The following is a 9924-nucleotide window of genomic DNA, read 5'->3' on the forward strand; positions in this document are numbered from 1 at the left end:
TTATGAGATATAATAGTCTAAATCATTTTATCATCTTTATAACTAAGCTAAGTTAATTCCTGATTGTTCACCATTCTTGTATATGCTTATGTTTGAATCAAACAAAAAAGTTTAAAGATTAAGGCAAATGAACATGCATAATTCAGAGGCAGCCATCCTTATGTTGGGGTAAAATTATCAAGCATTAATCTGACTACTTTAAGTCTTGCTTCATTTTATTATTGCCAAATTATATTTATTTGGTCACAGGTAGACAGTGTATCTTCCACCCAAAGGAAGACATGTATTGCCCTTCACGAGAATCTTTTAATTCTGGCATTGGTAACATGCATCCAGCAGCATTAGAACAATTGAAGAAGTGAAATTTTCCTCTGTTCCATAGATTCATGATCAGCTATACATATGCCTCTTATCTCTTGCAAACTGACAATCTTGAAATGGGAAGAAGTGAAATTGTAGAGGTAGCAGCTTCTCTGAGAGAACCTAAATTGTAGAAATTTTTTTTTTTTTTGAGAAACAAACATACACACACACACACACACACAAGGGAGAGGGAAAGGGGTTCTAACACAAAGGCACACCACAACTCCACTAAATTGTAGAAGTTGGTTTTTTTGTTGTGGTGGTCATTTTAGTGTATTTAGTGAATGCAAAAGGCCAATTGTATATAGTTTCTTATCTTATTTAATGAAATGAAAATTGTAATAGCCATTGACTTTATTATATTGTAATGGAAATTGAAATGCATTTCTTGCAAAGGAAATTGTCACTTAATTTTGTCTCTTATTAGAATATTGTTTATTATAATGGAAATTGGCTGAAGGTTTTTAAATGTGACTTTTGCTCTTAACTTAAAACTTAGAAGAAGTCTACCAAAACCACATCTTTTCTGCATCAGTCTATGAGAAATGTGACTGGAATAGTAAGTCGCTGCAATATGACTGAAATATGCAAAAATATAACAGAAATATGCAAAAACATGAGTGAAATATGCAGAAATAGGATTGAAATATGCAGAAACATGACTGAAATATGCAGAAATATGACTGAAATATGCAGAAAGATGCAGAAACATGACTGAAATAGGCAGAAATATGCAGAAACGTGACTGAAGTATGCAGAAATATGACTGAAATATGCAGAAGATGCAGAAACATGACTGAAATATGCAAAAATATGACTGAAATATGCAGAAATGTGCAGAAATATGACTGAAATATGCTACTATATTTTTTTTCTGCTCATGTCCAATATGACTAGAATAATAAGCTTATGAAAGCTTTACAAAACAGTGACTACCAAAGTTTGCCAAACCAAAGGTCCTAATAATAAAATGTCCTAAGACTAACACAAAATAAGTTATTTTTGTCTAGTAACACCATCAGATAAGCTTATGGGCAGCTTTATAAAACAGTAACCACAAAAGGTTCTAACAATCAAAGGTCCTACAAACTACCAACTCCTGATCCACTTCCAGTTTCGTTTCTAGCTCCAGCTCCAGGTCCTTTTCCATATCTACCAACTGCACTGCTTCTAGCAACACTTGTTTGGGTTGAGACTTATAATAATAGATACATTGGACCATATGGTAAGTACACAACAAACTCAATGATCAAATACTTGCAATATGCAAATATTAAGCACAATGTGAAGTATATATATAATATGAAAATTACTATAGTGGAATAGCTTCCAGCAACACTTGGTGGGTGATGATCCTCTTCCACTCTTAAACCCATAAACACATGATCGCCTCCGGCTCTCCTAACCTTCAAAAAGTTCAAAAATTTTGTAGTTAGCAACTACAATAGGTAAGTAGCACAATAAAAAACTTATTTAGCAATAAGTAAGTATTAATACATGGTTTTGGCTCCTTGTATTCGTTGTTGCTCCTTCTCTTTGCTTAGTCTGGCCCTCACTAGCATCATTATATTTAAGGGGTAATTTGCATCCTCGTTTGTTGTGACCCAATTGTCCACAATTGCCACATTTTTGTGCGGCAGATGATTTCTTCAACTTACGCGAAATCTTTGGTGCCTTGTCAGCAACTTTCTTTCTCTTGTTCTCCTTTGGTCTTCTTGGTTGTTCTAGCATCTTTGGAGGCAAAATCTTATCACCTACTGCATTTGGCCAAAAGTCCTCACCATTGTTAGGCTAGGTAAGGTGTGAGTATGTTCTAAGGTAAGTCTCAACCTTGTAATAACTATGCACATAGTTTTTTGCCATTTCTTTTTTGTAAGCAATTGCTGAAGCCGCATGCATACAAGGGATGCCGATTATATCCCATCTGTAGCAAGCACATGTATACTTCTCCAAATCAACTACAAACTGCTTTCCCTTACAATGCACTTCAAACTTCAATCCGCCAGACCATGTAGATGTGCAATCCCTAGTTGCTTCCTTGTTAACTTCTAATTTATCTTGAATCTTAGGACAAATTGGGACGGACTTCTTCAACATTGTGTCCTTGTTTCTTGGGATCCTTTTCATAAGATACCTCCTAATTATCTCACACATAGTCAATATGGACTTATTCCTAGCATCAACAGTCTTAGAGTTAAATGACTCACAAAGATTGTTCAACAACATGTCACACTTAGGCCATGTATTAAAAGCATGTCTACTCCAATGTGCACAGTCAATACCCATCAAATGCCCATAACCATTAACATCTACCTTTCTCATCATCTCCATCTTTGCCTCAAACCCAAGTCTGGTGGTCTCTCTTGCTGCTGCCCACATTAAATCCTTCAATAGTTTGCCCTTGTGCTCCTTCTTGAAGTTAGCATATAGATGCCTAACACAGAACCTTGTATGTGCTTTAGGAGCAACTTTTGCAAGAGTAGGAAGTAAGCCCTATATTATAAACAAAACAAATAAATGGGTTAGTATGTAGATATTAAATAATATGTAAATTATTTCAAGTCAAATATTATACAACAAATGGTAAGATTAGACTTACATAAATAATTACATACCTTCTGTTGATCAGAAATAAAGATCCAGCCACGTTTCCTCACAAGACCAATATCAGCTAAGAATAACTCCAAAAACCATGACCAATTGTCCTTGTTCTCGCCCTCACAGATAGCAAATGATATTGGGTATATCCCGTCATTCCCATTCAGACAGGCCAATAATGTATTGACCACTTGCGATTAATTAACCAATTAATTAGCCAAGTGAATTAATTAGGTTCAATTACATGCAAAGAGCATGGTAGCACAAACAAATCACTAAATAATTAAACGCAACAAAAATTAAATTTGACACAGTGATTTTTTTACGAATGGGAAAAACCTCCAAGGCAAAAACCCCACCGAGTGATTTTAAGGTCACCACTCCCGAGAATCCACTATTATCAAAACAAGCAGTTACAAGTAAAGGAATCCCAGTACCTTATACCAACCTACAGTTGAACCCCTACCCCAATACCTAATTGGACTTGTTCTGTAGTGATAATCTCTCTTTGTATTGCACGGCTCCCAGTACGTGACTAATCAATAGATGCGCGGATCCTAGTACGTGACTTTATCACCAACTTGAGAAGGATGTTGGCTGCAAAGTTCTTTGGTTCATCACACGATGAAGATCACGAAGTTGCTTGGTCACAAAACCCTACGATGTACAAACACAGCAACTTCTTTAAGATGAACTAGGGCAAACTAGGTTTCCAGTCACACTTTTCTTCACACTTGTGCAATTGTGCTCTGTGTGACGGCCCTTAAAATAATCCTTATATATGTTTAGGTTTGTGGGAAAAGAAATCTCAAACATACATTTATGGATTGGATGAAAATCAGAATTGAAAATCTGTTTTCCATAAACCTCGACAGATACCTTATCTATCGAGCAGCTGTCGAGCCTCGGGTTGAAACAGCTTCTTAAACCTTGATAGATACTAGCTGTCGAGCTTTAATGAACAACACTTCTTCACTTGATTCTTGGATAAACTTGCATGGCCTTAACACTTGAACTTGAAACCTTGTTTCTTGAAGCATTAAATACATCCTAGATTTACCCAATTACAAGTAAAGTGTGTTTTGGCAAAGGATTAGCCAATTACAAAAAATGTGACATATGTTCCTAACATGAATCACATATGCCCTAACAAATTCCAACAGCTACCAGTAGTTGCCCCTTCAAAAACCCTCTTAAATGACAAGCATCAAGACTAATAATTGGCCTACATTCCTCCATAAATCTAGTTCTACAAGTAGCTAGACACACATACATTCGTTTGAAGTGCAATGTGGGTGTGTGTAGGGTAATTTTAGTTGTGGTGCTTAGATTAGAAGATCTCAGCTCTTCATAATAATCTCTAGCTCTTTCAAATTGGTAGGCAAACCTTCCTTTAAGCATCTCCAATGCAATTTGCCTAGATCTAAAGGCTTTGTCCAAGGATATGTCTACTTGAAATTAACTCATTATACCTTCCTTTATCTCAGCACTCTTGATATTGGGTCTCCCTCTAAACACCTTTAGCCATGTAACTGCAATCCACCCACCATCCTACTATGAAAAACCCTAGAACATGTATGTTTTCCACAATAGGTTTTCACTAGCAAAGAGTTTTCTTCACGGTCCCATGAGGCATAAATATACCACTCACAATTTTCACATTTGTAACTCACCTTGTGAGATTTGTTCTTACCAATTAACAATGGATATCCATACTTGATTCTATAAGATTACACGGCTCTCTTAAATTCCTTGTGGTCATCCCCTTCTCAAAAACGGGGTCGGGCATATCCACCTCAGCCTTAAATTCAGTATACTTAGGGTGCTCTTCATCATCCTCAGATTTGACTAGTGTGCACAAGACATCAGAGTATCCATAATCACTTTCCCCACTTCTTATATCATGCTCCTTATCACTAAAGCAAGTGGGTGCCCAATTTGATTTTTTTTCTCTTAAGGGTTTAGGTTGGATTGGTCATGGGGAGTGGATGGGACAATGTGAGTGGTTGGGACAATGTGGGAGGATGGGTCAATAGGGGAGGATGGTTTTTCATATCTATCAAATTCATTGTCACCTACCAAATCAGCATAGTCCTCATCAAAAAAATTGTCATCTTCTCCAACCCCTTCATCAACTTCTTTATAACACTCATGCTCATCATCACCTTCATTACCTTGATCCTCATCAACTTGTTCCTCAAAAGCTTGTTCAACATGCTTCACATATATGTGTATTAACTTTTCAGGTGCAAATTCTAACCTGTCACGTAGGGCCCTAACGTCACCATCTTTATTCAATGAACATAAGCCATTATGAAGTTCCATTTGAGGAATCTGGTAAAGAAATTCTTTTACATTCGTAATACCACGATTTTTGGCATACTTAGGCATATCAAAAACAACAAGAGTGTCAATATCAACATCAGAGACCATTGATTCAGTCCCTCTAACATATTCAACATGTGTATCACTATGCGTAATAAATAACCCTCCATGATGTATACACATATCAAATAGTTGATCCATATTCAATGTCTTACACACACGTATAAATGCATTACTAAAATATAACATTTAATTAATATACTACTAAAATATAATACACACATAAATGCAACAAAACATACATGTAGATATGAGACACAAAGCACAACACATGTATTGCTCATATGGACCACAACCATTGCACTCGATCAATTTACCAATTAAAAATACACATTATTTTACACTAGATAATACATACAACTAATCATCATCCAACAAGCTGACCCACCAAAAATAAAGATCAATAAAGTAACCAGAACAAGACAAAATACAACCAACTATATTATAATCCATTGACAAAAAAAAAATACAAAACTAATCCCAATCAACAATATTCAAGTGATACGGAAACCAAAAAAAAATCAAAGAAAAACAAACTTCACCATAAACACATAGTTTCAATAAAGATGCAAGTTGTACAATGAGTTTAAATCATACACATATAGACAATTCCAGCAACAAATCAATCGCCCAAACATTTAAACAAAACCCCCCACCAAACCCAATCAACAAATCAATCACACGAGAAGAGCAGCTCGGGTTTATTTGGTTTTACCGTCAACGTGGCTGCCTAGAGCTACCGCCGCTGCTTGGGTTCACAAGAGCCACTGCCGCCGCTACCTGGGTTCACAATCTTCAAGTTGCTGTGGCCACTCAAATGAGGCTTGCTCAGATGAATGGGAATAGGGATTCACTGATTTGAGATTTTAGAATTAGGCTGAAATGGTATAGTTTTATGATTGGATTGTTTTTTTGGTTTTAGCTTAGGGAAAATGGTACTGTTTGTATAATGCCAGGTAAGTTTTTATTTTTGGGCTGATTTGGTAAAAATAAAACACGTCAGCATGTGCATGTGTCATTTAACAGCAAAAACTAACCATAGGGTGTGAATTGCTAATGAAACCAAACTTTAGGGTGTAAAATCAATTTTCTAAAACTTTGGAGTGTAAAATCCAGTCAACTCCAAACTTCAAAGGTGTTATTTGCAATTTACCCTAATTTTTACAGCACCAACAATTTCCTCTCAATGAAATAAAATAATACTAACAAGTAGCATCGTTTTTTTTTAACTAGCTGTGCTATGCATGGGAACATCCTATGTGAGGTAGAAACTACACTATTGCATGATTTACTTTTGTATGACTTCAATTTGTATTACAATCTAATAAAAAAATTATAATTTGAACGTGCAATGACTTACAAAAAATTTGTCAAACAGTTTCAGATACTACAAAAAAAAAAAACTCAAAAATTCAGATATTAAAACTTCTGAAAGAACAAAAAAATATTAAAGAATCAAATAATTCACGACTTAGAAACTATTGAAACAAAACAAAATATATATAACTAAACAATAGAGAAATATAAGAGAAAAATGGGTTGCATTCAAAAACGGTTAAAGAAAGTTTGGTAGTTTATGTACAAAAATTACTTTTTAAAAATTACATGAAAAATCATAAAATAATTTTTTTTTTAACAAAGTAGAGGAGAAAAAAATAATAGAAAAAGAGCTCGTATCTCTACTTGGCTTTTATAGTGTTCATGATTAACCTCGCAAATTTTGAGATAAATTATCAACGTTTGAATTTAAGTTTAAGTTTGACTTATTAGGAAGATAGAGTTTCACTCCTTGTTAAGTTTAGACTAAACAAAAATAATTTTGTTTTAAAAAAATTGATAATGATGAGTTTGAGTTTAAGTTGGACTTGTTAAAGAGATAGTTTCATTCCTTGTTAAGTTTGAACTAAACAAAAATAACTTTATTTTTAAAAAATGATAATGATGTGGCAAGGCCTGGAGAAGTCAATAAAAAGCCAAAGGTTTCAGTTATATATATATATATATATATATATATATATATATATATATATATTAGTTTAAAGTTTATTATTGTCCAATAAAATATTTGAAATTCAAACTCACATTCATATATCAAAAACTGGTTAATGTGTTTTAGTTTTATGACACGTACAATTTGAAATTTTATTGTATCTAAAATAAATAAATAACAAACTTCTATCTTGTCGATGCTCAGCCCAAAACGGAGAACTGTGGGCCTTCGTTCGACCACCCACCGTAGTGACGCTCCCGCGTGCGCAAGGCCCGTTGGAGGCCCTTCTCGATGATCATGCTTGTGGATCGCGCGAAGCTTTAGGTGCTCTCTCCCTCTTAGTGGAGGAAGGTAGGTCTACCTTTGGAGGTGTGGTAGAAATCTTGGGCAAATTTTAGGTGATTACCAAAGGTAAGTGAAGTCGCCACCAATCATTGAGTTTTTCTAAGGTGTGATTAGTCACCTGTTTTTAGTTTATTTTATTATCAATCCTAGGCTAAGAAAAATGGCATTTTTCCTAATCTAATGTGGATGGAAAAAAATCTTGATTCTTGAGTCCGGAATTTTGGTTATGTGTGGGGAAGGTGTTTAGGCACCCCACAACGCCTATCCGAGGACAATCCTTTGTTTTGATAAAACCTTAATTTTTGGAGATTGGCAGTAAAAAACATGATTTTGGCATTGGCTTTTGGGGCTTTACATGCATGGGATTTTTGAGGTTTGGCTTTTGAATGGGTGTGGTCCCAATCTATGCTTTCCTAAGGCATTCGGGCAAAGTACCAAATTTCCACGGCGAAAATCCAGCAACATGTCACCTTACTTTTGCAGTGGAAATTAGGCATTGCTTTGCCTTAGGTGATGCAGACTGTGACAATCACACCGAAAAGGGGGAGCAAGTATATATATACATACATCATGCACAATGCAAGCACACAGAGCAGGAAAGTAAATACCTACATCCCTAAAGCATGGCTCAAATTATAAGTGCAGGAAAGTAAATAGGGGTCGCCATACTCTAGAGATGAGGACAAATGGTACACGGCATGATATACGTAAAAAAAAACCATCTAAGAGAGAAAGGAGGGGGGAAAGAAGGGGGTTTAAAAAGAGTACATAACCAAATGGGATAAGCTAGACCCCTAAACCTACTAGATGTAGCCGCTTGGCTCATATCTACATGCTTGCATCCGTGCCCTTTTTTCTTGCGCCGGGGAAACCGTGCCCTAGCTCTAAGCATCCTTGCTCCATGTGTGTACATGCAAAGGCAAAGACAAGAAACCAGCAGACAAGCAAAGGAAGGAAAAAAATGCAAAGAGCATATAAAAGAGGCATAAACCAGATAAGCATGATAGACATGGCAAGCAAGGGAACAAGAAAGCAAGCAAACAAGCGAGAAGACAAGCAAGCAAGCAAGAAAGAAAGCAAACAAAGGATGGTGTCCGCAAGGGACAAATGTTGGTTTGGATCGAATGTCCATAACTTCATTGAGTTGAAGCATGAACGACACACTAGCAAGCAAGACTCATGATAGACATGTGAGCAAGCGTGTAAAGATGCATAGAAAGCCAACGGGTGGCGTGACCAAACATGGTAAGCATAGCATCGCATAGAGTGGAAAAGGAAAAAAGCATGCCCGAAGCAATAGGCATCATGATGATGCATCCTAAATGGTTAAATCCAAACAAAACCTCATGGGCATCGGATGTAACCACAAACCCGTTAAGGCGTCAAGCATGGTAAAGCCTAAAACCAGAGAAGGTAACATGGAAGATAAAGCATAGAAGCAAGCAAACATAAACATGCAACTAGGATGATCCAAACCATTTGATATGGGTCAAGGTGTGCGGATGATGACCAAGACCACAAAGGGGTTAAGATTTAAATCCTACCGAATGGCCAAAACACAAGAAAGAGAGATAAAAGCGACAAAAGGGCTACAATAGCACATGGCATGACAAACATAGCCTAGGTCTAGGCACACAAACATGGCATGGAGCTCACAAGCACATGAAATATAGCATAAAGCATGTAGAGAGTATAGTTCTAAACATGTAGGCATGTGAAAACATAGATTGAGACATGTAGGCATAGAAACATGCATGTAGACATGTAGATCCTAGCACCTAAACATGGAAGAACATGAATCCAAGCATATAAGCATGTGAAGATGAGGATCTAACCATATAGACATAGCAATGTACACATAAACAACATAGATCCAAACAAGGCATAGCCAAAAACAACATACAAACATGTGAGCATGTAACCCTAATATCAACATAGGACAAAAAGAAGAACAAAGCATGGGAAAATATGACATAAAGCATAAAGCATGTAGATCGAGACAAATAACACATGAACAAGCATGGAAGGACATGGATCTAAGCTAAGAATATGATAGAAACAAGATAAAGTAAGGAACATGTCAAAGAAAGTAATAAATCATGTTATTTAAGCAAAAAGAAAGGATAAAAAGTTTGATGAAGCTTTATAAAAAAATGGGTATGTACTGTAGCAAAAAAGCTACATCCATACCCCTATACCTCAAATCCAAGGTATAGAACTAACAAGAGGAAGATGGAGGGTAT

The sequence above is a fragment of the Castanea sativa genome, chromosome 2 (assembly GCF_040712315.1).
Source record: "Castanea sativa cultivar Marrone di Chiusa Pesio chromosome 2, ASM4071231v1".
NCBI lineage: Eukaryota > Viridiplantae > Streptophyta > Magnoliopsida > Fagales > Fagaceae > Castanea > Castanea sativa.